Raw genomic sequence first — 26,960 nt, forward strand, 5'->3', positions numbered from 1 at the left:
GAACCCCCCCCAAATTTTCAGGGGCTGCTCAGAAACAAAATGTTCCATTTTCCAGAAAATTTCAGCCAATTCCGTCCACAAACGCCAAAGTTATTAGACATAGAATTTTCAAAAATCCCATAGGTAAAAAATTCTAACTATATATACCTACTGGCGACCGCCAGTAGGTAATATATATATATATATATATATATTCACTGAAAAAACCATAGGTTATAGACCATATATAGTTAGGAATTAGCATTTAAAAAACCTTATTTTACTCACACAAAACCATTGAAATTCCATATATAGTTAGTTGCACTAACTATATATCGCGCACCCGCAATCCACTGCTGATCATGTCACATATTACATCATTCATGACATGGTCAGTGACATCACTGATGACATCACTGATGACATCTCAAATGACATCACTGATGACATCACTGATGACAACATCCAGTGACTGTATGTTTCTGTAAAGTTAAAATATGTCTTACATATTGAAGAATGAGTGGATGTATAAGTGTCTGGATGAAGAATTTAGTAGGTGCGTGACTGACTGTATGAGTGAGTGATTAAATGTGTCTCACTGAATGCATGGGTTAGTGACTAAACTGTCTTAATTTGTGCATCATTATGTCTGTTGTGATGTAAACTGCTGCTTGTGTTGATCATTAGCTATACGAGAGGCTATATGTGTAATCAATGGTTTTGTGTGAGTAAAATAAGGTTTTTTAAATGCTAATTCCTAACTATATATGGTCTATAACCTATGGTTTTTTCAGTGAATTTCAATGGTTTTTTAATAGCAAATATCATAAGCTGTCGAATGTCAAGTACGTGGTAAGTAAAAACATTTTCGTGTTTATGCACACTGATCTGCTTTGAATGCTGCCCCCCACCCCTCATTTCTATTAGGAGTACTCTCTCTTTGCAGATAGTGAAGGGTAGTTAACGCAGGCCTTTGCCCCCGTTGTAATCCGTCGTGCCTGCTTCTCTCTCCATTTGATTGATTGTTCTCTTTGGTTCATTCTCTATTTACAAACAAGCACAGAGTCGCAATACTCTGTTTAGTCTTTGCAGATAGCTAAAAATCGTGTAAAAAAACAAAAGGAATCGAGCAAAATCAGTAGGCCACTAATGGGATCTCTTTTTGACCTCCCTAAAATAGAAAGATTAGGAACAACCTGTTGATAATACCAATGTGTATGTACATAAGCGGCGTTCATTTGTGTTCAAGTACCCCTTGTTGATTGTTTGAATCGAGCATTGAATTGTTCGAAGTTGGTTCTCTTAAGAATCTTCTCTGCCTGCAAACGAGGAAGAATAGGAATATTCTCTCTCCCTTTGCAGATAGTGAAGGGTAGGTAACGCAAACCTTTAACACGTCGTGCCTATTTCGTTCCTCATTGATTGATTGTTTCCCCAAACATTGACTGTTTGGGAATTGGTTCTTTTTGGAGGTATTCCCTGTTTGCAAATATACGTAGGAAAATCTTTGCAAATAGTGAAAGGGTACGTAATGCGGACCTTTCTCCCCCGTTGTAATCTGTCATGCCTATCTACTCCCCACTGATTGATGCACCTGTTTCACCCGGAACATTTACTAGAGATACGTCATCTGGCCCGACCAGAGAGCACCCCTAGTAAAAAGGACATATGCAATAATAACGAAGTGATCACTGTATCCTGTTAACAGAAACTTTAGCATAAAACAACCTGGAAAGAAAAGAATAGGAAAACGAAAATCAGTAGGCCACTAATGAACATGAACTTTTATTAAACAACGAACAAAGAAACGATAACATAACGTAATGATAAAACCTATTAATGTCCTAGAAACAAGAAAACGTTAAAATATGCCAGTGGTGAGAGACCAGAAAAACAGTAAGAGAAACCAAATCACCCCTCGCTGTCCCACCGCCTGCCACGCCAAAAAAATCGATAGACTAGGGAAAATGCAAGTCAGTAGAACATCCGCCCCCACTCTGGAAACTTCCAAGGTGGGGCAGGGTTGCGGCTACGCCCAGCCGGGAGCAGCCCATATAAGGCGGGTCCTGCTGCCACGCCTCGGCCAGGAGATCATCACGTAGGGTGTAGCCGGAGGAGAGGCCGAGGCCAGCGGGACCCGGCCAGGGGATTGCCTTTACAACGCTGAAGAGTTGCAGGGGGGGGAATGTCTCCTCGACCCTCCCCTCTCTCTCCCAGTCCGGCCGCGGTGGCCCTTGACAGTTTCAGGTAGTCCCGCCACATGCTCTTCCGGTCCGGCCACAAACGGTCGGGGGGCCGAGGCCGACGGGATCCGGCTGCAGCCGATAAACCAAGGAACCCGTTCATGGGGCCAGAGCCAGGGGTGTCCGGCCGACATCCACCGGAAGCCCGGCCCGAAGACGGACGGGACACTTCTTCTTTCTTGAATAATGGCTGCGACAACAAAGGGGGGGGATGTCTTGCACATGCCTCCGACTCCCCCCCCCTCGTCCTCATCGCCTGGTCCGGCCATAACAAATCTCAAGCGAGACGCCGTTGGGTGCACTGGGAGGGAGAGACGGTGCGAACAGGCCTCTCCCGCCTCCCCAGGTGGAGGCTTCCCAGCTGCACCCTCAGCGCTCCAGGCGCCCGGAAAAGGGTTCTTCCACTGTGGCCATGCTGCAACGTCTCGCCCGGCAGGGTGGAGCCCGTCCGCTCATTTGACCCCGCGATAGCCAGTAGCTACCGAACTCTCAAAATGGCGGTCGACCTGGCAAGAGCAGGCCCAGCATAAAGAAATGGCCCGGTCACTGGTTGACTCCACCACCGTAGTCCTCCACGACCTTGAAGATTCTAGAGGAGCCGCGGGAGTCTCCGACCCCCGATGGGGAATGACTGCCATGATCGCCCGTGGAGTGACGAAACTGTATCCGCGGGACGTCGCCGCTCCCATGCTGGCGCCAGCCTCACTTGGAATTACTAGAATCCTGCAGACCTCAGTTCCGGTGAAAGCACAGTGTGACCCGGTAGGAAAAATTGTTGCACCCCCTCCCCTTTTTGACTGATAGTTCAAACCACCGATCCTTTCCTTTGCCCTTTTAACGGAACTTTGGACTGCCTCCCCCTCTTTTACATTTTCTAGAGAAAACAAAACATTAACCACTACATTAGCATAGCAGTTGACACCAGAACTGTTTTCAAATTGAAAACCAACAACATCTTCAACAGAATCCTTTTTGTTTCTGCTGTGACCCTGCTACAGCACAGGCATTGTCCCCAGCAGTAATTCTGCAATGCCGGTAAGAATAGCTGTGGTGCCTACTGGACTCACTCACCCCCGCGGCGCCCCACGCCGTTATTTGCTGGGCGGCAACTTACTAGACATCACTTTCGTGCCATCTAGATTTCAGCGCGTTCTGCTGCCTTGCAACTATTCGCACAACAGACTGCTACTGACGACCCACCCCCAGGCAACATCTTCTGAATTTTCATAATTTGAAAGAACTAGTAACATGTCCTCATCAGGAATTCAAAAGAAATTGCCACGGTCTCTTTGTTGTTTAAATGTTTTTACTGTTTTTGTTTTGTTGTATATATTTATATGTTATTAAAGTTTTATATTCCTACTACTTTGTTGGAGTGCTATATATTTTTAATGTGACACATAATTGTAAAAACTTTGATGTACAAAGAGTCATTCCTGGAATCTTCCGCTTCAGGCTCGGTCCCCTCCCCAATCACAATACAGGATAGTTTTCAGATAGTAGGAACACGTGTGGTGTGACGGATCTCATCGGGTGTGGGCCTTGATCTACTATAACTCCTTTGAAGAGGGGTGATTCTTTACAGCTGGAGCAATAAACTACATCTGCAGGGCTAGCTGATAGCCTGGACAATCGGACACAGAGGAAGAGGAGTGTCAGAGGGTGCGGTAGTGAATAGGGCGAAAGGGAGGTGTCGGGCGGGCACAGAGTGTGATTCTCAGGGAAGAGCAGCGCAGATGGGGGGAGGTTTATTGCCCATGCATAAGACAGAGAGCGGGGGTGACCAGTGCCTGGGGAAGATGCTTGCGAGGGTGGGGAGCCATGCTACGAATCGACAGCGTGCAGAGAGTGGGTCTGGTCAAGGCATCTAAAATGGCTGCCGTGCACGACAAAAGTGTGGCATTTCAAAAAAGGCAAGATGGCGCAAACAATGTTTTTCAACACTTCCTCATTTCCTTCGAATCGAACGTTAACAGACGTTGGTGCATATTACCAAAGTTAAGCGATATTTATCGCTAACGATGCTTACCAACGAATTTTTTACCGCTAAGCATCGTCAGAAATTATCAAAGATAAACCTTGCTATTATCAAGGTTTATCGCAAATGCGATAATAAACGGCCGCAATGCATGAATATCGCTAAAAAGTCAGCGATATTCATGCATTACCGAGCTCTTAGCCATTTTATCCACCTCCCATTGGATAACATGGCTAAGAACTGCTCAGGGCAGGTGTTACTTTTTGGAGATATTCGCGCTTAGCGCGAATATCTCCAAAAGTTGGTAATAGGAGATAGATATCTTGCATGTTGTAATGCAAATTATTGTGGTATATGGAACTCATACCATAATCTCTCAGGAAAGCAGAAACTGATCCTTTTGGGACCGCCTGAAAAGGCCTAGGGGGTGAGGGGTACTCTACTTTGCCCCCTTTTCACGTTCCGAACTATTTTATTTTACTCTCTTCTGTAATTACACAAAATAGCAGCGATAAGATGCATCGGAGACACACAGTGAGAGAAAGGAGGCCGGAGATGAAGAAGAGATGTCAAATACACATTGGAGATAATATAGTGGCAGAAGGGAAGTAAATATGAGTAAACTTACCATGTAACATAAAAATGTTGCACTCTATACTATAAGTCTCATTTTATACTACAATCACTTCGCTACAACCTCATAAATTAAAAATAAAAATGAATAATGTCTCAAACAATTTTTGATTTCTAAATATAAATTTATTCTTCAGAATTTTCGAAATTTGAAAGAACTAGTAACATGTCCTCATCAGCAATTTCCTCATGAAAAGTCTGCAATGATGATTCTTGTAACTCTATGGTCTCCAAACATTCGATAAATTCGCCATCAACAGATTGATCAAAAAAATCATTCAAGTCATCTCCTCCTTGTGACAATATTTCATTATTGGTGCTGTCAATTTCAATCAATGTAGTGGAATCATTCAAGTCATCTCCTCCTTGTGACAATATTTCATTATTGGTGCTGTCAATTTCAATCAATGTAGTGGAATCATTCAAGTCATCTCCTCGTGACAATATTTCATTATTGGTGCTCTCAATTTCAATCAATGTAGTGGAATCATTCAAGTCATCTCCTCGTGACAATATTTCATTATTGGTGCTCTCAATTTCAATCAATATAGTGGAATCATTCAAGTCATCTCCTCCTTGTGACAATATTTCATTATTGGTGCTGTCAATTTCAATCAATCTAATGAAATCATACACGTCATCTCCTCCTTGTGACAATATTTCATTATTGGTGCTCTCAATTTCAATCAATGTAGTGGACAATTCAAAAGAAATTGCCACGGTCTCTTCATTGTGAGCCATTTTATTTTGAAATTGCTTGCTGTAAATTGCAGAAAAAAATAATCACTTTCATTTATCGTTTTTAGTAATACATAATATAAAACTAAATTTATCAAGTATTTAGTATAACAGAAGGACTGCAAATAAATAACAGAATTTTTTTTTCAAATTATCTTCAAGTGTACAACATAGTTCCCCTTACAAATTAACAAACTCACCTTTTTAAAAGTAGGAGAAGTGTTAGTACTGTGTAAATCAAACACCAGAAATTCACCACCAAAAATTCCTCACAAATGTACCTCAGACAGTAGTATCACAAAATGGCTGTGGTTTCCTCTCATTTGACATATATACATAACCAATTAACTTTCATCACACACAAATACAAAACCAAAGTAACATTTTAATTGGTTCTAAATTTCAACACTTTCAAATGTGTTTTCCCCATGCAATTTTCCATAGGACATTTACATACGTCTACAGCCTGAATGGCTGAACGGAATTACACCAAACTTGGCAAAATGGTACATCAAACCTAAGAGGTCAGGAAGGATCTACTATGCCCCCTTATGGTCATTTGGCCCTTCGCTTTGGCCTCCTCTTGTCTCTCGATCCTACCGAGAGACAAGATGGCGGCCGCTACGGACTGTTTGGAATGTTGACAGACGCCGGAGAACCAATCAGCTTCGCAAAGCTCCGTAACGCGAAAAGTACGCGAAGCGGAGCGCTGTTACAGATATATATCTTTTTTTGAACGTTAATTTCTCAAAATCCACTGGAGCACATATATTGAGACCTAGCAAAGGCACATCGGGCTACCAGTCCCTAATATTTTGCCAAGTTTCATGCAAATCCATTCAGCCGTTCGATTATTGACATTTAGATACGTCTACAGCCTGAATGGCTGAACGGAATTACACCAAACTTGGCAAAATGGTACATCAAACCTAAGAGGTCAGGGAGGATCTACTATGCCCCCTTATGGTCATTTGCCCCTTCGCTTTCGCCTCCTCTTGTCTCTCGATCCTACCGAGAGACAAGATGGCGGCCGCTACGGACTGTTTGGAATGTTGACAGACGCCGGAGAACCAATCAGCTTCGCTTCACAAAGCTCCGTTGCGCGAAAAGTCAGCGAACCGGAGCGCTGCCCGGTCCGCTGTTACAGATATATATCTTTTTTTAAACGTTAATTTCTCAAAATCCACTGGAGCACATATATTGAGACCTACAAAAGGCACATCGGGCTACCAGTCCCTACAATTTTGCCAAGTTTCGTGCAAATCCATTCAGCCGTTCGGGCTAAAAGTGAGGCCAACCGCCCTATGGAAAACTCAATGTTAAAAACACGTTTTGGGACCCCCCTTTTTTCTCGACCCCCCCTGGACGAACCCCCCCCAATTTTCAGGGGCTGCTCAGAAACAAAATGTGCCATTTTCCTGAAAATTTCAGCCAATTCCGTCCACAAACGCCAAAGTTATTCGACATAGAATTTTCAAAAATCCCATAGAGAAAAAATCCTAACTATATATACCTACTGGCGACCGCCAGTAGGTAATATATATAATTATATATATATATATATATATATATATATATTACCTACTGGCGGTCGCCAGTAGGTATATATAGTTAGGATTTTTTCTCTATGGGATTTTTGAAAATTCTATATCGAATAACTTTGGTGTTTGAGGACGGAATCGGCTGAAATTTTCAGGAAAATGGAACATTTTGTTTCTGAGCAGCCCCTGAAAATTTGGGGGGGTTTCGTCAAGGGGGGGGCAGAGAAAAAAGGGGGGGCCCAAAGCGCGTTTTTCCCAAGCAATTTTCCATAGGGCGGTTGGACTCACTTTTAGCTCGAACGGCTGAATGGATTTCCACGAAACTTGGCAAAATTGTAGATATTGTTTGCCCGATGTGCCTTTGCTAGGTCTCAATATATGTGCTCCAGTGGATTTTGATAAATTAACGTTCAAAAAAATATATATATCTGTAACAGCGCTCCGGTTAGCGCCCCCGTTCGTGTACTTGACGCGTAACGGAACTTCCGGTTAGCGCCCCGGTTCGCGTACCTGACGCGTAATGGAACTTCGCAAAGCGAAGCTGATTGGCTCTCCGTTGTCTGTCAACATTCTAAACAGTCCGGAGCGGCCGCCATTTTGTCTCTCGGTAGGATCGAGAGACAAGAGGTGAAGAAAAACGAAGGGGGAAATTAATTAAAGGGGGCAAGGTAGACCCCTCCTGACCCCTTAGGATTGATGAGGGGGCTATTAAAGGGTCCCGCGGGGCAATTTTTTTTTTTTTTAAATTCAGTTTTTTCGCGGTAGAGGCGCTACCCGGTACGCGAACCGGGTAGCTAACCGGTAGCGTAACGGGAGTCCGCCATCTTGTGTTTCGGTGGAATTTAATCACAAGATGGAGGAAAAACAATGTGGGAAATGGGTATAAGGGGGCACGGGAGACGTATCCTGACCCCCTAGGTTTTCTAAGGGTGGCAAAGGAGGCTCATATATGTCGAAAAAGAAAAAAAATTGAATTTTTCGCAAGGTTAGCTGCCGGTACGCGAACCGGGTAGCGAACCGGGAAGCGAACAAAAGTGAAAATTAGTGAAAAAAGGTACATTTGAAATTTTTAAAGAGTAATCATAGTTAAGGTAGCTCTGAAAAGAGCTTTTGGGTTCTGTGTAAGTTCTAGGTACTTATAAGTAGGTACCAATACATAGTCTTAAATTCAGGATGAAAATTCTGTTCCCCTCATCTGAGAAGTGAACTCCATCTCCTCTGTAGATATCTTGCATGTAGTAACGCAAGTTATTGTTGTAGATGGAGCCCATTCCATGGTCTCTCATGTAAGCTGAAACAGACTTATTTACATGCTTCCTCAATTTCTCAATTTGTGGACAAAATTGGTTGGACCACCTCCATTTCTGTCTTTGGCATATATTTGAATATACCAAGGCAGTTTGAGGAAAAAGTGCCATCAATTGCTCAAAGGTGTCCTTTAAAAGCATTTCCAGACCTACCCCAGTCAAAGTGCCCAAGTCATTTCCTCCACAGTGCACAATTAACAGGTCAGGTTTTGGCAAATGCAAAAAGGTTTTCACCAATGGTATCAATTGGTGACATCTTAATCCTCTGTGACCAATCCAGTTGATTTCCACATTTTGTAAATTGAGGTTGTGTAAATTTCTGTTATCAGCATACCTTTGAGCCCAGTGGATGTAACTATGTCCAACAATCCAGACAGAAAACATGGTGAGAGGAGGTTCTGCTGCAGTCAAATGAAGTGTGGGAATGAAATGGCAGTTGAAACAGTAGGAGTTTGTAATGAAAAAAACTGTGGAGTTTCTGTGCTAATGATTCAGTAGCAGTGATTGGTGGATTTTGATTGCCGAAAACAGAAAGTTAGGGTGCATGGATGAGTTCTTTGAAAGATGTAATTTGAATGGTCAAGAAAAAATCATTTTATGAAAGATTGCACTGGATACGCAGGTGTACTGAGAGTTCAGAGTTCAATTGAAACATTGCTGTGTGAACTTGTAAACATGACAGGTCTTTCAGGAGGTGGTTGCTATGGAAAAAAGGCAGAAAGGGCAGAGGGGGGAAGGGTGTTGATTTGAAAAAAGTGAGGGAAGAGTTTTGATTGGGTGACATGAGAGAAATGTGTGATGAATTACAGCATTTCTGTGCCTTTGTTGGTTGCAGCCTCTGGAGTGCATACCCTTTGCTCTGCTAAAGAAAAATTGGTGTGTGTCTGAGACTGTTTTGAAACTCAAAAAGTATTTGCTAAGGTGAGAAAAGATTCATTTAATTTAGATATAGATTAGTATGCGTAAGGGAAAAAATTAGGAAGAAAGTTGTGTATTTAAAATATTGCTTTGTGTCAAGTGTTTTAGAAATAGATTGTGTTTCTTTGAGAAATTGTAATTGGAGGTAATGTCAAGTATTAGTACTGACAGGGTGTGCTTGTACATAGGAGCTGTGTTGTGTTTTCAAATTATGACTTGAAAATCGTTTTTGAGGAAAAGGAATGCTTTTTAAATTTATGACAAGGAAATAATGGTGTCTGCTTCTTTAAACAAATATTTCACTTGCCCCATGATTTAGGGAGAATAATTTGCTTACTTGATGTGTTTAAAAACGTTTCTTGAAGACATTTAGGTTTCTTGATATGTACTGCTAGAGTTTCATAGCTAGCATGGGGCATATTTAGAAGGACTTTGAGCCACTTTCACGTTATTTTCCCCATAATAAAAGTGAGGTACAAGTGGTGCAAGGGCCTTGTAAATACTCGCTCATGTTTGAGCCACTTTCATGTTATTTTCCCTATGTTAAAAGTGACGCAAAAGTGGTGCAAGGGCCTTGTAAAATATGCCCTCATGTGTGTTAGGGCATTTTAAGTCCCTTCACCATGAATCTGGGTGAATAATCTGCTTACTTGATGTGTTTAAGAACGTTTCTTGAAATCATTTAGGTTTCTTGATATGTACTGCTAGAGTTTCATAGCCTGCTTGGGGCATATTTACAAGGCCTTTGAGTCACTTTCACGTCATTTTCCCCATGTTAAAATTGACGCAAAAGTGGTGCAAGGGCCTTGTAAATACGCCCCCATGTGTGTTAGGGCATTTTAAGTTACTTACCCCATGATTTAGGGAGAATAATTTGCTTACTTGATGTGTTTAAAAACGTTTCTTGAAGTCATTTAGGTTTCTTGATATGTACTGCTAGAGTTTCATAGCCAGCATGGGCCATATTTACAAGGCCTTTGAGCCACGTTCACGTTATTTTCCCCATGTTAAAAGTGACTCAAAAGTGCGCAAACGGAACGTTTACCGGTTCGCGGACCGGGTCGCGGCACCAAATTGAGCTAACGGGAAGCTACCCGGTGCGCGGACCGGTAGCGAAACAAAAAAAAAATACAAAAAATATATATACATAAAAAAATTATAGTTAGGAATTAGCATTTACAAAACCTTATTTTACTCACACAAAACCATTGAAATTCGCATATATAGTTAGTTGCACTAACTATATATCGCGCACCCGCAATCCACTGCTGATCATGTCACATATTACATCATTCATGACATGGTCAGTGACATCACTGATGACATCACTGATGACATCTAAAATGACATCACTGATGACATCACTGATGACATCTCAAATGACATCACTGATGACATCACTGATGACATCTCATTTGACATTACTGATCACATCACTGATGACATCATTCATGTGATAATACGATGAACCTCTTCAGACTCTAATATAACCTTAGATACACTCAGTGTAAACAGTCACTCATCCATGGAGTTACACACACACCTAGTCAGTCATGCAAAGAATCAAATCACACCTCCATTTTCTCAACTATACAGTTATACACACCTTACTTATTCAAACATATACTAACACGTATTTACTCTCTTATACAATCCCGGATACAAGTTCACAATGATCCATACAGCCACTCACGCATTCACTGGCTCTTATGCACAGTGATTTATATATGTCAACTCTCAAATGTATTGTGTTTTACATATGTACTTACTTTGACATGTAGCACTGAGATATCCATTCACTCACCAATACACTCATGCACAGTCAACCGCCCATACAGCTGTTTCCACATGCACTTTTGAACCCATACATCTAGTGAATCAACTGCTCACACATCTATGCACACAGTCATACACCTCCCAGCCACCCACACACACACTCAGTCTCCCATACAAATACTTGGGCAACCAATCAATAACCCATATAGTTACTCATATAGCTACTGATCAACACATGCAGCAGTTTACAGAACAACAGATATAATGATGCACAAATTAAGACAGTTTAGTCACTAACCCATGCACTCAGTGAGACACATTTAATCACTCACTCATACTGTCAGTCATGCACCTACTAAATCCTTCATCCAGACACTTATAAATCCACTCATTCTTCAATATGTAAGACATATTTTAACTTTACAGAAACATACAGTCACTGGATGTTGTCTTCAGTGATGTCATTTGAGATGTCATCAGTGATGTCATCAGTGATGTCATTTGAGATGTCATCAGTGATGTCATCAGTGATGTCACTGACCATGTCATGAATGATGTAATATGTGACATGATCAGCAGTGGATTGCGGGTACGCGATATATAGTTGGTGCAACTAGCTATATATGCGAATTTCAATGGTTTTGTGTGAGTAAAATAAGGTTTTGTAAATGCTAATTCCTAACTATATATGGTGTATAACCTATGGTTTTTTCAGTGAATATATATATATATATATATATTCACTGAAAAAACCATAATGATTCTAAAACAGTGACTATTATTAAAAACTTTACCAATGTATATACTACTACCATGTTTTCTTTTAAAAACCTTTATTGTGAAAATTTCATTATACAAATACGAGCCTATAACCACGTGGGCCGGCCACGGAGCAAACTGTAATCGTATATGATGAGTAGACATTTACACTGTAGAGGAACGTAACGGGCGGGCCATTAGGTTGCAAGAACTAAGGTGTCTAACAGTTACGGAATCGGTGGACGTACATTTTATAATTAAAATACGACAGGGCCAGTTACAATAAAATTATCTAGATATACATTTGCGGGCAAGTACCATGGGTGACGTTAATTCGAACTTTCAATAGTACAGTAATCAATAACACATCAGAACTTAATATCAATAGGGATGTCGAAATATTCAATCAATTCTCGTCCCCGCCCGCCATGTGCTTCAAAACTGCATACGTATCTCGTGATTTCAAGGTTCTGCAACCAGTACACAACAAGGAGTTACGAGTCCCATTTATTCCGGCGCCATTTTGGGCGAGGACGGGCAGGTCCAGGATATAGTCAAAATGTCTCTACCAACCATCGACTATGATGATGTTCATATGCTGTATTTATTAGAGTAACACTCATCTGTCCACATGAAATTAATTTGCCACAATCTAAACATGTCATTTTAATCTTTCCAAAGTTCTTCTAAATATTTGGGACCGTTTCCCTTGCCTCTGATGCTGTCAGTGCCACTTCTTTGATGAATGTACTAGCAGGTCAGGGGTTCTCCTCCAAATCTCTCTTTTATGCAGCACTATAATTAATTGGTGCCACCTCTCCATATGACGATGCATGGTATAGTTACCATAACTATATTTTTTTTCGGTTCCTCTGGAGAGTTCATCGTGGCAGATGAAGCGTGTAACGTACCGGGCATTTACCTTTTTTTGCATGTACAGGAAAGGAAAAAAAAATCGAGCGTACGAGTTCTAAGGTGTCCCAGGGCCATGTTAGTGGACCAGGCCCAAATCCAAAGAACAGGCCGCCATTTTGAGAGTCCTGTTGCAGCCGCCTGTCGCTGTAGCATCAAGAGCAGCCGAAACTCAGCTGAATGGCAACTGAAACGGTAAAGGGGCGCCCCACTACAGCAGACGAGCCTCCACCTAGGAAGGCCCGTTCACGCCGCCTCCCCCCCCCCCCTTCGGGCACCCCACGCCGTTATTCGGAGCAGTATTGTAGGATGGCCACACCAGTGCGGCAACTTGCTAGACATCACCTCGGTGGTAACCGAATCTCAGCGCCTTGTGGTGTCTTCTATTCAGAAAACATTGTTGTGCTGCCTTCGACCTATTCGCCGCAAGTGCGCACGCAACTCAGCTGCATAGCTTGCTAGACACCACCTCGGTGCTAACCGAATCTCAGCGCCTTGTGGTGTCTTCTATTCCAAAAATATTGTTGCGCTGCCTTTGGCCCCATTCGCACATCGGTCCGCTACTGACGCCATCTCACAGGCTAATGGGGCGCCCCACGCCGAGTTTCAGCATTGTAGGATGACCACACCAGTACAGCAACTTGCTAGACATCACCTCGGTGCCATCCGGATCTCGGCGCCCCACTGCAGATGAAGTGCCTCTCAACTATGAAACCACCACGGTGACATCCGGATCTTGGCGCCTTGTGCTGGTTCCGGCCTATTCACACATCGGTCCGCTACTGACGCCACCTCACAGGCCAACGGGGCGCCCCACGCAGAGTTTCAGCATTGTAGGATGACCACACCAGTACAGCAACTTGCTAGACATCACCTCGGTGCCATCTGGATCTCAGGCGCCCCACTGCAGATGAAGTGCCTCTCAACTATGAAACCACCACGGTGACATCCGGATCTTGGCGCCTTGTGCTGGTTCCGGCCTATTCACACATCGGTCCGCTACTGACGCCACCTCACAGGCCAACGGGGCGCCCCACGCCGAGTTTCAGCATTGTAGGATGGCCACACCAGTACAGCAACTTGCTAGACATCACCTCGGTGCCATCCGGATCTTGGCATCTCAACGCCTAGTGGTATCTTCCACACAGAAAATATTGTTGCGCTGCCTTTGGCCCCATTCGCACATCGGTCCGCTACTGACACCATCTCACAGGCCAACAGGGCGCCCCACGCCGACTTTTACCATTGTAGGATGGCCACACCAGTGCCACAACTTGCTAGACACCACCTCGGTGCCATCCGGATCTTGGCATCTCAGCGCCTTGTGGTGTCTTCTATTCAGAAAATATTGTTGCGCTGCCTTTGGCCCCATTCGCACATCGGTCCGCAACTGACACCATCTCACAGGCCAACAGGGCGCCCCACGCCGACTTTTACCATTGTAGGATGGCCACACCAGTGCCACAACTTGCTAGACACCACCTCGGTGCCATCCGAATCTTGGCATCTCAGCGCCATTTTGAGAGTCCTGTTGCAGCCGCCTGTCGCTGTAGCATCAAGAGCAGCCGAAACTCAGCTGAATGGCAACTGAAACGGTAAAGGGGCGCCCCACTACAGCAGACGAGCCTCCACCTAGGAAGGCCCGTTCACGCCGCCTCCCCCCCCCCCCTTCGGGCACCCCACGCCGTTATTCGGAGCAGTATTGTAGGATGGCCACACCAGTGCGGCAACTTGCTAGACATCACCTCGGTGGTAACCGAATCTCAGCGCCTTGTGGTGTCTTCTATTCAGAAAACATTGTTGTGCTGCCTTCGACCTATTCGCCGCAAGTGCGCACGCAACTCAGCTGCATAGCTTGCTAGACACCACCTCGGTGCTAACCGAATCTCAGCGCCTTGTGGTGTCTTCTATTCCAAAAATATTGTTGCGCTGCCTTTGGCCCCATTCGCACATCGGTCCGCTACTGACGCCATCTCACAGGCTAATGGGGCGCCCCACGCCGAGTTTCAGCATTGTAGGATGACCACACCAGTACAGCAACTTGCTAGACATCACCTCGGTGCCATCCGGATCTCGGCGCCCCACTGCAGATGAAGTGCCTCTCAACTATGAAACCACCACGGTGACATCCGGATCTTGGCGCCTTGTGCTGGTTCCGGCCTATTCACACATCGGTCCGCTACTGACGCCACCTCACAGGCCAACGGGGCGCCCCACGCAGAGTTTCAGCATTGTAGGATGACCACACCAGTACAGCAACTTGCTAGACATCACCTCGGTGCCATCCGGATCTCAGGCGCCCCACTGCAGATGAAGTGCCTCTCAACTATGAAACCACCACGGTGACATCCGGATCTTGGCGCCTTGTGCTGGTTCCGGCCTATTCACACATCGGTCCGCTACTGACGCCACCTCACAGGCCAACGGGGCGCCCCACGCCGAGTTTCAGCATTGTAGGATGGCCACACCAGTACAGCAACTTGCTAGACATCACCTCGGTGCCATCCGGATCTTGGCATCTCAACGCCTAGTGGTATCTTCCACACAGAAAATATTGTTGCGCTGCCTTTGGCCCCATTCGCACATCGGTCCGCTACTGACACCATCTCACAGGCCAACAGGGCGCCCCACGCCGACTTTTACCATTGTAGGATGGCCACACCAGTGCCACAACTTGCTAGACACCACCTCGGTGCCATCCGGATCTTGGCATCTCAGCGCCTTGTGGTGTCTTCTATTCAGAAAATATTGTTGCGCTGCCTTTGGCCCCATTCGCACATCGGTCCGCAACTGACACCATCTCACAGGCCAACAGGGCGCCCCACGCCGACTTTTACCATTGTAGGATGGCCACACCAGTGCCACAACTTGCTAGACACCACCTCGGTGCCATCCGAATCTTGGCATCTCAGCGCCTTGTGGTGTCTTCTAGTCAGAAAATATTGTTGCGCTGCCTTTGGCCCCATTCGCACATCGGTCCGCTACTGACGCAAACTCACAGGCCAACGGGGCGCCCCCACGCCGACTTTCAACATTGTAGGATGGCCACACCAGTGCTGCAACTTGCTGGACACCACCTCGGTGCCATCCGGATCTTGGCGCGTTGTGTTGCCTTCGGCCTATTCGCACATCGGTCCGCTACTGACGCCGCCTCACGTGCCAACGTATTTTCTCCGCATTTTATACCCTATGCCGCATAACAGGTCATGTGACTTGTTTATAAAACTTTTCATTGGTTCATTTTACTTTTGGTTTCCTAATGATGGAAGGCTTGATCATATGACCTAAAAACAACACTTTTCATTGGATGAAAACTTTTTTTTTTTCCCAAACGATGAAAGCCCCACCTTGTTTCTGGATGTTTCAGACTGAAGCTGGCGTCAGCATGAGAGCACCACCATCTCGTAGCTCTGTCGTGGTCATTCCGCGAGCAATCATGGCAGCCGCTCCCCACCGGAAACCTGCAGGAGTCGGGGGCCCCCAAGACTTTTGTAGAATCTTCAAGGCGGAGGGGACGCTTTCTAGAATGGGGTCCAAGACCTAGCAGACAAGCGTCCGATTTCCAAGGTGTCCCAGGGCCATTTCAGTGGACCAGGCCCAAAAAGGAAACAGCCTGCCGCCATTTTGAGAGTCCTGTGACAGCTGCCTATCGCTGCACCGCAAGAGTGGGCGCAACTCAGCTGAATTGCGGCTTTTGACACAGTGGACCAAAAGCGGACGGAATGGCAACTGAAACGGTAAAGGGGCACCCCACTACAACAGACGAGACTCCACCTGGAGAGGCCCATTCACGCCGCCTCCCCCGGGGCGCCCCACGCCGTTATTCGGAGCAGCATTGTAGGATACCAAAACCAGTGCGGCAACTTACTGGACATCACCTTGGTGCCATCGTTCTGCTGCCTTGGAACTATTCGCACAACAGTTTGCTACTGATGACCCACCCCCCGCGACGCCCCACGCCAGAAATCTGGACGTTGTGCTGCGTTGGGACTATTCGCACAGCCGACCGCTACTTCGTTGTTTTTCCCTAAAAATGTTTATATGTTATTACTGTTTTTGTTTTCTTGTATATATTTATAAGTTATTAAAGTTTTATAATCTTACTACTTTGTTGGAGTGCTATATATTTTTAATGTGACACATAATTGTAAAAACTTTGATGTACAAAGAGTCATCCCTGGAATCTTCCGCTTCAGGCTCGGTCCCCTCCCCAATCACAATACAGGATGGTTTTCAGATAATAGGAACGCGTCTGCTGTGACGGATCTCATCGAGTGTGGGCCTTGATCTACTATAACTCCTTTGAAGAGGGGTGATTCTTTACAGCTGGGGCCATAAACTACATCTGCAGGGCTAGCTGATACCCTAGGACCGGCCTGGACAATCGGACACAGAGGAAAAGGAGTGTCAGAGGGTGCGGAAGTGAATAGGGCGAAAGGGAGGTGTCGGGCGGGCACAGGGTGTGATTCTCATGGAAGAGCAGCGCAGATGGGGGGTGGTTTATTACCCATGCATAAGACAGAGAGCGGGGGTGACCACTGCCTGGGGGAGATGCTTGCGAGGGTGGGGAGCCATGCTAAGGATCGACAGCGTGCACAGAGTGGGTCTGGTCAAGGCATCTAAAATGACTGCCGTGCACGACAAAAGTGTGGCATTTGAAAAAAGGCAAGATGGCGCAGACAATGTTTTTCAACACTTCCTGATTTCCTTCGAATCGAACGTTAACAGACGTTGGGGCATATTACCAAAGTTAAGCGATATTTATCCCTAACGATGCTTAGCAACGATTTTTTTACCGCTAAGCATCGTCAGAAATTATCGCAGATAAACCTTGCTATTATCAAGGTTTATCGCAAATACGATAAAAAACGACCGCAATGCATTAATATCGCTGAAAACTCAGCGATATTCATGCATTACCGAGCTAATGCTCTTAGCCATGTTATCCACCTCCCATTGGATAACATGGCTAAGAACTGCTCAGGGCAGGTGCTAGCTTTTGGAGATATTCGCGCTTATCGCGAATATTTCCAAAAGTTGATAATAGGAGATAGCGATGTTAGCGACTGTTTCCAGTCGCTAACATCTTGGCATGCCCACTTTGCATGTCATTAGTGATAAATATCACTCACATGCAAAGTGGGGCCCAAGATGGTCGCTATCTCCTACTAGCCGTCGCTAACTGGTGTTAGCAACAGCTAGGTAATACAGATATAATTTTATCTCCGCGAAGCGGAGCGCTGTTACAGATATAAATCTTCTTTTTGAACGTTAATTTCTCAAAATCCACTGAAGCACATATATTGAGACCTAGCAAAGGCACATCGAGCTACCAGTCCCTACAATTTTGCCAAGTTTCGTGCAAATCCATTCAGCCGTTCGATTATTATTATTATTATTTTTTTTGCCCCGCGGGGCCCTTTTAAAACCTCCACATCAAACCTAAGAGGTCAAGGAGGATCTACTATGCCCCCTTATGGTCATTTGCCCCTTCGCTTTGGCCTCCTCTTGTCTCTCGATCCTACCGAGAGACAAGATGGCGGCCGCTACGGACTGTTTGCAATGTTTACAGACGCCGGAGAACCAATCAGCTTCGCAAACCTCCGTTACGCGAAGCGGAGCGCTGTTACAGATATATATCTTTTTTTGAACGTTAATTTCTCAAAATCCACTGGAGCACATATATTGAGACCTAGCAAAGGCACATCGGGCTACCAGTCCCTAATATTTTACCAAGTTTTGTGCAAATCCATTCAGCCGTTCGATTATTATTATTATTATTTTTTTTTGCCCCGCGGGGCCCTTTTAAAACCTCCACATCAAACCTAGGGGGTCAGCGAGGATCTACTATGCCCCCTTATTGTCATTTGCCCCTTCGCTTTGGCCTCCTCTTGTCTCTCGATCCTACCGAGAGACAAGATGGCGGCCGCTACGGACTGTTTGGAATGTTCACAGACGCCGGAGAACCAATCAGCTTCGCTTCACAAAGCTCCGTACCGCGAAAAGTCCGCGAACCGGAGCGCTGCCCGGTCCGCTGTTACAGATATATATCTTTTTTTGAACGTTAATTTCTCAAAATCCACTGAAGCACATATATTGAGACCTAGCAAAGGCACATCGGGCTACCAGTCCCTACAATTTTGCCAAGTTTCGTGCAAATCCATTCAGCCGTTCGGGCTAAAAGTGAGGCCAACCGCCCTATGGAAAACTCAATGTTAAAAACACGTTTTGGGACCCCCCTTTTTTCTCGGCCCCCCCTTGACAAACCCCCCCCAAATTTTCAAGGGCTACTCAGAAACAAAATGTGCCATTTTCCTGAAAATTTCAGCCAATTCCGTCCACAAACGCCAAAGTTATTAGACATAGAATTTTCAAAAATCCCATAGAGAAAAAATCCTAACTATATATACCTACTGGCGACCGCCAGTAGGTAATATATATCTATATATATATATATATTTTACCTACTGGCGGTCGCCAGTAGGTAGTTATAGTTAGGATTGATTTCCATAGGGAAATCGCAACATTCTATTTGGAATAACTTTGGCGTCGGTTGAGGAATCGGCCTGAATTTTTCAGCAACTTTGCCTCGCGGCGCTCCGCTCCTTCTCTGAAAGTTTGGGGGGGATTCGTCAAGTGGGGGCCGATATAAAAAGGGGGTCCCAAAACGTGTGTTCCCCATGTTAATTTCCAAAGGGCGGTCGGTCGCACTTTTAGCTCGAACGGCTGAATGGATTTTCACCAAACTTGGCAAAATTGTAGGGACTGGTAGCCCGATGTGCCTTTGCTATGTCTCAAGATATGTGCTCCAGAGGATTTTGAGTAATTTAGGTTCAAAAAAATTTATATATCCATGGCAGCGCCCCGGTACGCGCACCGGGGAGCGCTCCGGGCGCGCCACGCGACTTGCGCACGGGAAGCTGATTGGCTCTCGGGTGTCTGTAAACATTCGAAACAGTCTGGAGCGGCCGCCATCTAGGACCGAGACACAAGAGGTGGCTAAAAACAAAAGGGTGAAATGACCAAAAGGGGGCAGGGTACACCCCCCTAACCCCCTAGGTTTGATGTGGGAGCCATAAAAGGGTCCCGCGGGACAAACATTTTTTTAAAAATTTTTTCGATTTTCACGGGGTGAGTGCCCGGTACGCGCACCGGGGAGCGTACCAGGGATCGTACCATGGGGCAAAATAGTGAAAAAAAAGAGTGTAAAATAATCATTTTGAGTGATCAGAGGTAGGGTAGCTCTGAAAAGAGCTTTTGGGTTCTGTGGCTGATTTAGGTACCTACAAGTACATCCCACACATACCCACACGCACACACCCCACACACACACACCACACACACACCCACACACACACTCCTCACACACACACACACCCACACATCTCACACACACACACACCTCACACACCTAACCCTACACCCCCACAACCACACACTCCCCACACACACCTAACATACACCCACACCTCCACCCACACCCAAACACCCCACACTCCCACACCGACACCTTACACATCCACACCCACACCCACACACCCCACACACCCACACTCACACACACACCTCACCCCCCCCACACACACACACCTCACAGACACACCCCACACATCCCACACACACACCTCCCCTCCCCACACACACACACACACCTCACAGACACATCCACACATCCCACACACACACATATCCCACACACATACCCCCCACACCCCCCACACACACCTCACACACCCACACCTCCACCTACACCCAAACACCCCACACACCCACACCCACACACACACCTTACACACCCACACCCCCACCCACACCCACACACCCCACACACCTACACCCACACACACACCTCACCCCCCACACACACACACACCTCACAGACACCCCCCACACATCCCCCACACACACCTCACCCCCCTCACACATGGGGAAAACCCAGTGAAACAGTAAAATAATAATTTAAAGTGCTTAGAGGTAGGGTATCTCTGCATAGAGTTGTTGTGTTGTGTGGGTGATTTAAGTACCAACATGTAGGTACCAATGCAGAGTCTTAAATTCAATGTACACCTTTTTTTATGTAGATATCTAGCATGTTGTTATAGAAGTTATTGTGGTATATGGAATCCATACCATAGTCTGTCAGGAAAGCAGAAAGAAGATGGAGGCAGGAGATGAAAAAGAGATGTCAAATACACATTGGAGATCATATAGTGGGAGAAAGGAAGTATCTATGAGCAAAATTACTATGTAACACAAAAAAGTTGCACAGTATACTATAAGTCTGACTTTACATTATAATCAAGTTGGTACTAGTTTAAGAATTACATATAAAAATGAATAATTTCTCAAACAATTTTAGAATTATTAAATATACATTTATTTTTCAGATTCTTTTTCTAAATTAAACATAACTTCTATCATTTGACTCTCAGAAACGTCCTCATATTGAATTAACAAATCCACAGATTCTACACATTGTAGAAGTTCATGGTCCCGTGATTCATCCATGAATTCCAAGTCATTGGGTTCAATGATTTCTTCATTGTTCGTCTCTAGGACAATTTCAAAGGAAACGTTTTGTTCTCCTACCATTTTGGTGCTGAAATTTGCATTAAAAAAAAATAAAATCAGTAGAAATATGGCACTGTTGGGTTTAAGTTTAGACAGGTAGTTTGGATTTTTTAACAGTGAATTTATCTTTGGGTAGTGTATGGTATCAGACTGGAAGTAGAAATATAAAAAAGTGTAAGTGATGAAGCCTAAGTAAATTCATAATTATACAAGACAAGCCTAAATCCATCCATAACTATAACAGAGAAGTCTATCTAAATCTATAACTATTACAGAGGGATAGTATAAAACTATCAGAAAAAGTTTTCCAAATTAACTTAACCGCATGCGTGCGGCGCGAATTTCCCGCCCATGCTGACTCCGCCTTGCGCGGGCGGATTCATGACGGAACGGTTCCGTCATCAGCACAGCTCAACCGACGCTCATGACGGAACCGTTCCGTCATCAGCATCGAAGGGGTTAAAGTGCACAACATACTTCAGTTTTCAAAATAACAACTTACCTTTCAAAAAGCAGTTTAAGTTCTCAGTGAAAATTTTCTTGATATCTACTTCAGGAGGTAGTAGTTAAAATGGCTGGGTTTTCCACTCTTTCTTTATATATATTCATGTACATAACAGATCAAATGTGAGGAAAAAAAAGTAGAAAATGAAAGTAACATTTTAATTGGTTGTCAATTCTAACACTTCAGATGTGTTTTTGTGAAGTAATTTACCTCAGGATATTTAGACCGTGCTACAGCTCAAATGGCTCAATGGAATTCCACCAAATTTGGGAAAATGGTAGGGACTGGTATGTAGTATGGCCTATTCTATATTTGGTGAAAGTGTCTCCAGTGGTTTTTATGTAAATTAACTTTTATTATTTTTTTCAGAGCGCTTCCCTGTGCGCGCCCCGGTACGCGTACCGGCAGCGCAACGGGAGTCCTCCATTTTGTGTTTCGGTAGATTTGAGTCAGAAAATGGCGGACAAACAACGTTGGGATTGGGTATAAGGGGGCACGGTAGGCACTCCCTGACCCTCTAGGTTTTCTGAGGGGGTCTTAGAAGGCCCATATAGGCCAAAAAAAATATATATATTTTTTAATTTTCGCGGGGTAGCACCCGGTACGCGCACCGGGAAGCATACCGGGGAGCGTACTATGGTGAAAAATAGTGAAAAAAGTTAGAAAAAGATAATCATTTGGAGTGATCAGAGGTAGGGTAGCTCTGAAAAGAGCTTTTGGGTTATGTGGCTGATTTGGGTACCTACAAGTAGGTACCAATGCACAGTCTTAAATTCAGAAGGAATATTCTATTCCCCTCATCTGAAAAGTGCACATCATCTCCTCTGTAGATATCTTGCATGTTGTAACGCAAGTTGTTGTTGTATATTGAACCCATTCCATAGTCTCTCATGTAAGCAGAAACAGATTTATTCACATGTTTCCGTGCTTTCTCAAATTGTGGACAAAATTGGTTGGACCACTTCCATTTCTGCCTTTGGCATATATTGGAAAATACCAAGGCAGTTTGAGGAAAAAGTGCCATCAATTGTTCAAAGGTGTCCTTTAAAAGCATTTCCAGACCTACCCCAGTCAAAGTGCCTAAGTCATTTCCACCACAGTGCAGAATTATGAGGTTAGGGTGTGGCAAATGCAAAAAGGTTTTCACCAATGGTATCAATTGGTGACATTTCAATCCTCTCTGGCCAATCCATCTAATGTTCACATTTGGTAAATCAAGGTTGTGAAAATTTCTGGTAGCTGCATACCTTTGAGCCCACTGGATATAGCTATGTCCAATAATCCAGACAGAATACATGGTAGACGAGGTTCTGGTGCAGTCAGATGAAGAGTAGGAATAAAATGGCAGTTGGAACAGTAGGAGTTTGTAAAAAAAAACCTGTGGAGTTTCAGTGCTCTTGAATCACAAGCAATGATTGGTAGATTGAGATAGTTGAAAACTGAAAGTTAGGGTGCATGGTTGTGTTCTGTGTAAGAAGTAATTTGAATGGTTAAAAAAAAGTCAGCTAGGTAGGACCTGTGCCGTGTTTCCTAAATGTGATGTCAAAAAGGATTTTGGGGAAAATAAAAAAAAATAGATGCGTCACTTTTTAAACCTCTGCGCCACATTATACTCAAAAATGTAAAAGCCATTCATTTTCCCCAAAATCGTTTTTGACATCACATTTAGGAAACACAGCACAGGTCCTATGTACAAGCATAGGCTTCATGAAGCCTAGTCCACTGCACTCTTAGACACAAGCCTCACCACCTACGCTCCCCAGGAAAGCCCAAACATGTACCTTTTTGCACCATGTTTAAAAAGTAACGTATGTAGGTAGATGCGTCACTTTTTAAACCTCTGTGCCACATTATACTCAAAAATGTAAAAGCCATTCATTTTCCTCAAAATCGTTTTTGACATCACATTTAGGAAACACAGCACAGGTCCTATGTACAAGCATTCCATGTCATTACTGAAACCTCACTATTTTACAAAATACAATTCCTCTATGCAAACAAACTCAATATGCTTCCTACACTGAGTGAACACAGGTAAAATCATTGTAAAGTACATTACACTTGACAGAGGTATAATGTGGTGCAGATGTTTAAAAAATGACGCATCTACCTACATGCGTCACTTTTTAAATATGGTGCAACAAGGCATATATTTTATGCCGCCAATGCGTCACAAAAAGTGACGCATCAGTAGCGCAAAACTGGCGCATGGCTTTATAAATGAGGCTCATCTTTTTCTTGCACACTACTCCAGTTTAGTCCTGTCCACTGCATTCTTGGACAGAAGCCTCACGTGTTGTGCTCCCCTGGACAGGATTCATCACATGAGCAGTCCTGCTTAGTCCTCATAATCTTGTTTTAGAAGGAAATTTGAAAAACAGAGATAAGGTGATATGTATAAGCTTTTCATTACACTACTGAAACATTTATAGGGCAAAGTAATGTGTAACAGAATAAATTGTGTGTGCATGATTACATCAAAAAAAATTGATCTTTTCACAATCATGTCACCTGTTTCACCTGAGATTAGGAAGTAGATTGTGGAGATGAGGTGAGGCATGTCCAGAGGGACAGAGGAGGAGAGATCTATGTTCAAGACTGTAGTGGGAGAGAGGCCTTTCCTGGGAAGCATAGGTGGTGAAGCCTTTGTATAAGAGTGCAGTGGACTAGACTTCATGAAGTCTATCCCCTACTGGACTCTTAGACACAGGTCTCACCTACTTTGTACCTGTGGACAGAGCTGTGTTCCACTACACTCTTCAATGCAGGCCTCAACTCTTCTGCACCCCTGGAGAATCCTGACTTGATCTGTAACCCTGAATAGACTGTTTGGTTTTTGTCATTGCTTTGTTGTTTGGTAATAGTGATCTATAATGTGCTATTTTTTTCTTTAACACAGATTAAAGTCAAGATTTCAAGAGTAAGACAAAATGCCTTCACGGGAAAGGCGAAGAAAAGAAGATAACCGCAAAAAAAACAAAAAGAGCAACAGAATTACAGCACTCTTCCACAACAAATACTTCAAAAAACAGGAACAAAGCTCCTGGTAAGAGAACTAAGTCTTTCATACGTAACATATGTACATCGCAAAAAAATGATGGACAGCATGTAGAAAAAGAGAATGAGAGAGTACATTTGAAAAGGAAGGAGAGACCCTCAAAAAATTCTACAACTGGAGCAGGAGAGAATAATATGTATAGGAATAGAAGGTAGAATCAGTTTAGAGACATTCTTAAACGAATGTTTCGCAATAGGGTGGTTTTAAATTTGTTAAAAAACATTAGGAAAGGTAAACAGGGAGCTGCTTTTTATAAAAAAAAGAAAAGTGTAGAGAAGATTGTTGATCAGGCTTTTGAAGTTAAGAAAAAATTATTTATTTTAATAATCAATAGAATTAGGACACTTAACAAGACAATTCATGTTTTCAAATCAAACAGTAGATGGAAAAGAGTAATTAATCAGACTAATTTTTGTAAAGTTTTTTCGGGAGAATGGATGCACAGTTCAAGTTGTGAGCCATTTTTTAATGAGGAGAGTTACTTCCAGGATAATGATTTAGTGCATGCAGTTGACACCTGTGGTCGAGCGTATGAAGTGAAAGACGGTTGTCCGATTGAAAAAGAGAAACTTGTGCCTAGAGAACCAGAAGAGGTGTGAACTGATGAAGTTTTAGGGAGACGTACTAAGGGTCCAGTGTACACTTGGAAGTGTAGTAGTATTTGTAGTGTGCGACAGGAATCAATTGATTTGTTTTGTAATTTCTTACGTACATATAGAAAAGTCTAAAGCAGAAAGTGAAGTTGTTGCAAGACTTAGATCCTTGCAGAGTGAGAGAAAACACAGGTTTGCAAGGGCATTCACTGGCTTGTCTTTCTAGAAAAGTCTGTCAGAGTGTTTTTTTTATCATTTTAGGATGTTAGCAGTGCATCATACTAAAATGAGGAAATTAGTGGGAATGTTGTATTATGCAAAAAGTCCAGCACTTAAGCTTAAACAATTAAACAGTGCTCTTTTGCATGGAACTGAATTAGATGTGAAGAAGATTTGTGAAGAAATTGAGATTTGTTATTTTGGTGAAAAAGAGGACAGTGTAGAAATTGACACAGCAATTCAAGGTAATGTGGAAGACAATGTACAGATTTCAAATACAGAAAAGTTTGAGCAGGAAATTACCAGGTTTAAGGTGAAATCAAGTGAAAGGCCGAATTTTACTTGTGTGTGTTGTCGACGAAGTCATTACAAGCATCAAACTAGATTAGTTGATTTATATGTAAAAAGTGAAAAGATGAATAATTATGAGTGGAAAGATTTAGCAACTTATTTGTGGGTGGAGAATTGTTTTGATTTGAGTTCTGATCAGCGTATTTGTAAATATTGTTATGATAAATTAAATCAAAACAGAATGCCTGCTAGAGCTGTTCATAATAATCTGGAGTTGGTAGACATTACCCGTGAATTGATGGATTTAAATACATATGAGTCTATTTTGATTCAATGTGTCCATCCTTTTCAGGCAATTGTTCGCATGGAGCCTAAGATAGGGAAATTGCCTTCTACAGATTTGCAGAGAGGATTAAAGGGAAGAGTTGTTTATTTGCCCCTAGATGTAAAAAAAATATTGATACAATTGGTATAGAAAAAGTAGAAGAGGAACCTTTAGTTATTCTAGTTAATGGGGCTCCGACAAAGAGTAAGAAAATCTGGCAAGATTTAGTGGATGTTAGGAAAGTCAAAAAGGCAACGTTGTATTTAGTCAAAAACAATGAGTATTACAAAGATGTATGTGTTGCAGCAGAGGAAACAGCTGCAGATAAAGACAGTGATTGTTCAGGCAGCCAAATTGAAAAAGTTGATGTGTCTAGAAGTGAAGAAATATATGAACATTATACTGTTCATCCTTTGCATTCCAAAGAAGTAATGGGGAATGCAATTGAATTGTTTCAAATGAAAGCAGCAAAAGGAAGTCCCATTAGTGTATCGGAACAAAGTTTGGAAGCTCGTTGTTTTCCACAGCTATTTCCAACAGGTCGAGGTGGACGATATGACGATCGACCACTTCAAATTCCTGCATCTGAATATCGAATTGTAAGATTATATGCT

This window comes from Lissotriton helveticus, chromosome 1_1 (genome assembly GCF_964261635.1).
Source record: "Lissotriton helveticus chromosome 1_1, aLisHel1.1, whole genome shotgun sequence".
NCBI lineage: Eukaryota > Metazoa > Chordata > Amphibia > Caudata > Salamandridae > Lissotriton > Lissotriton helveticus.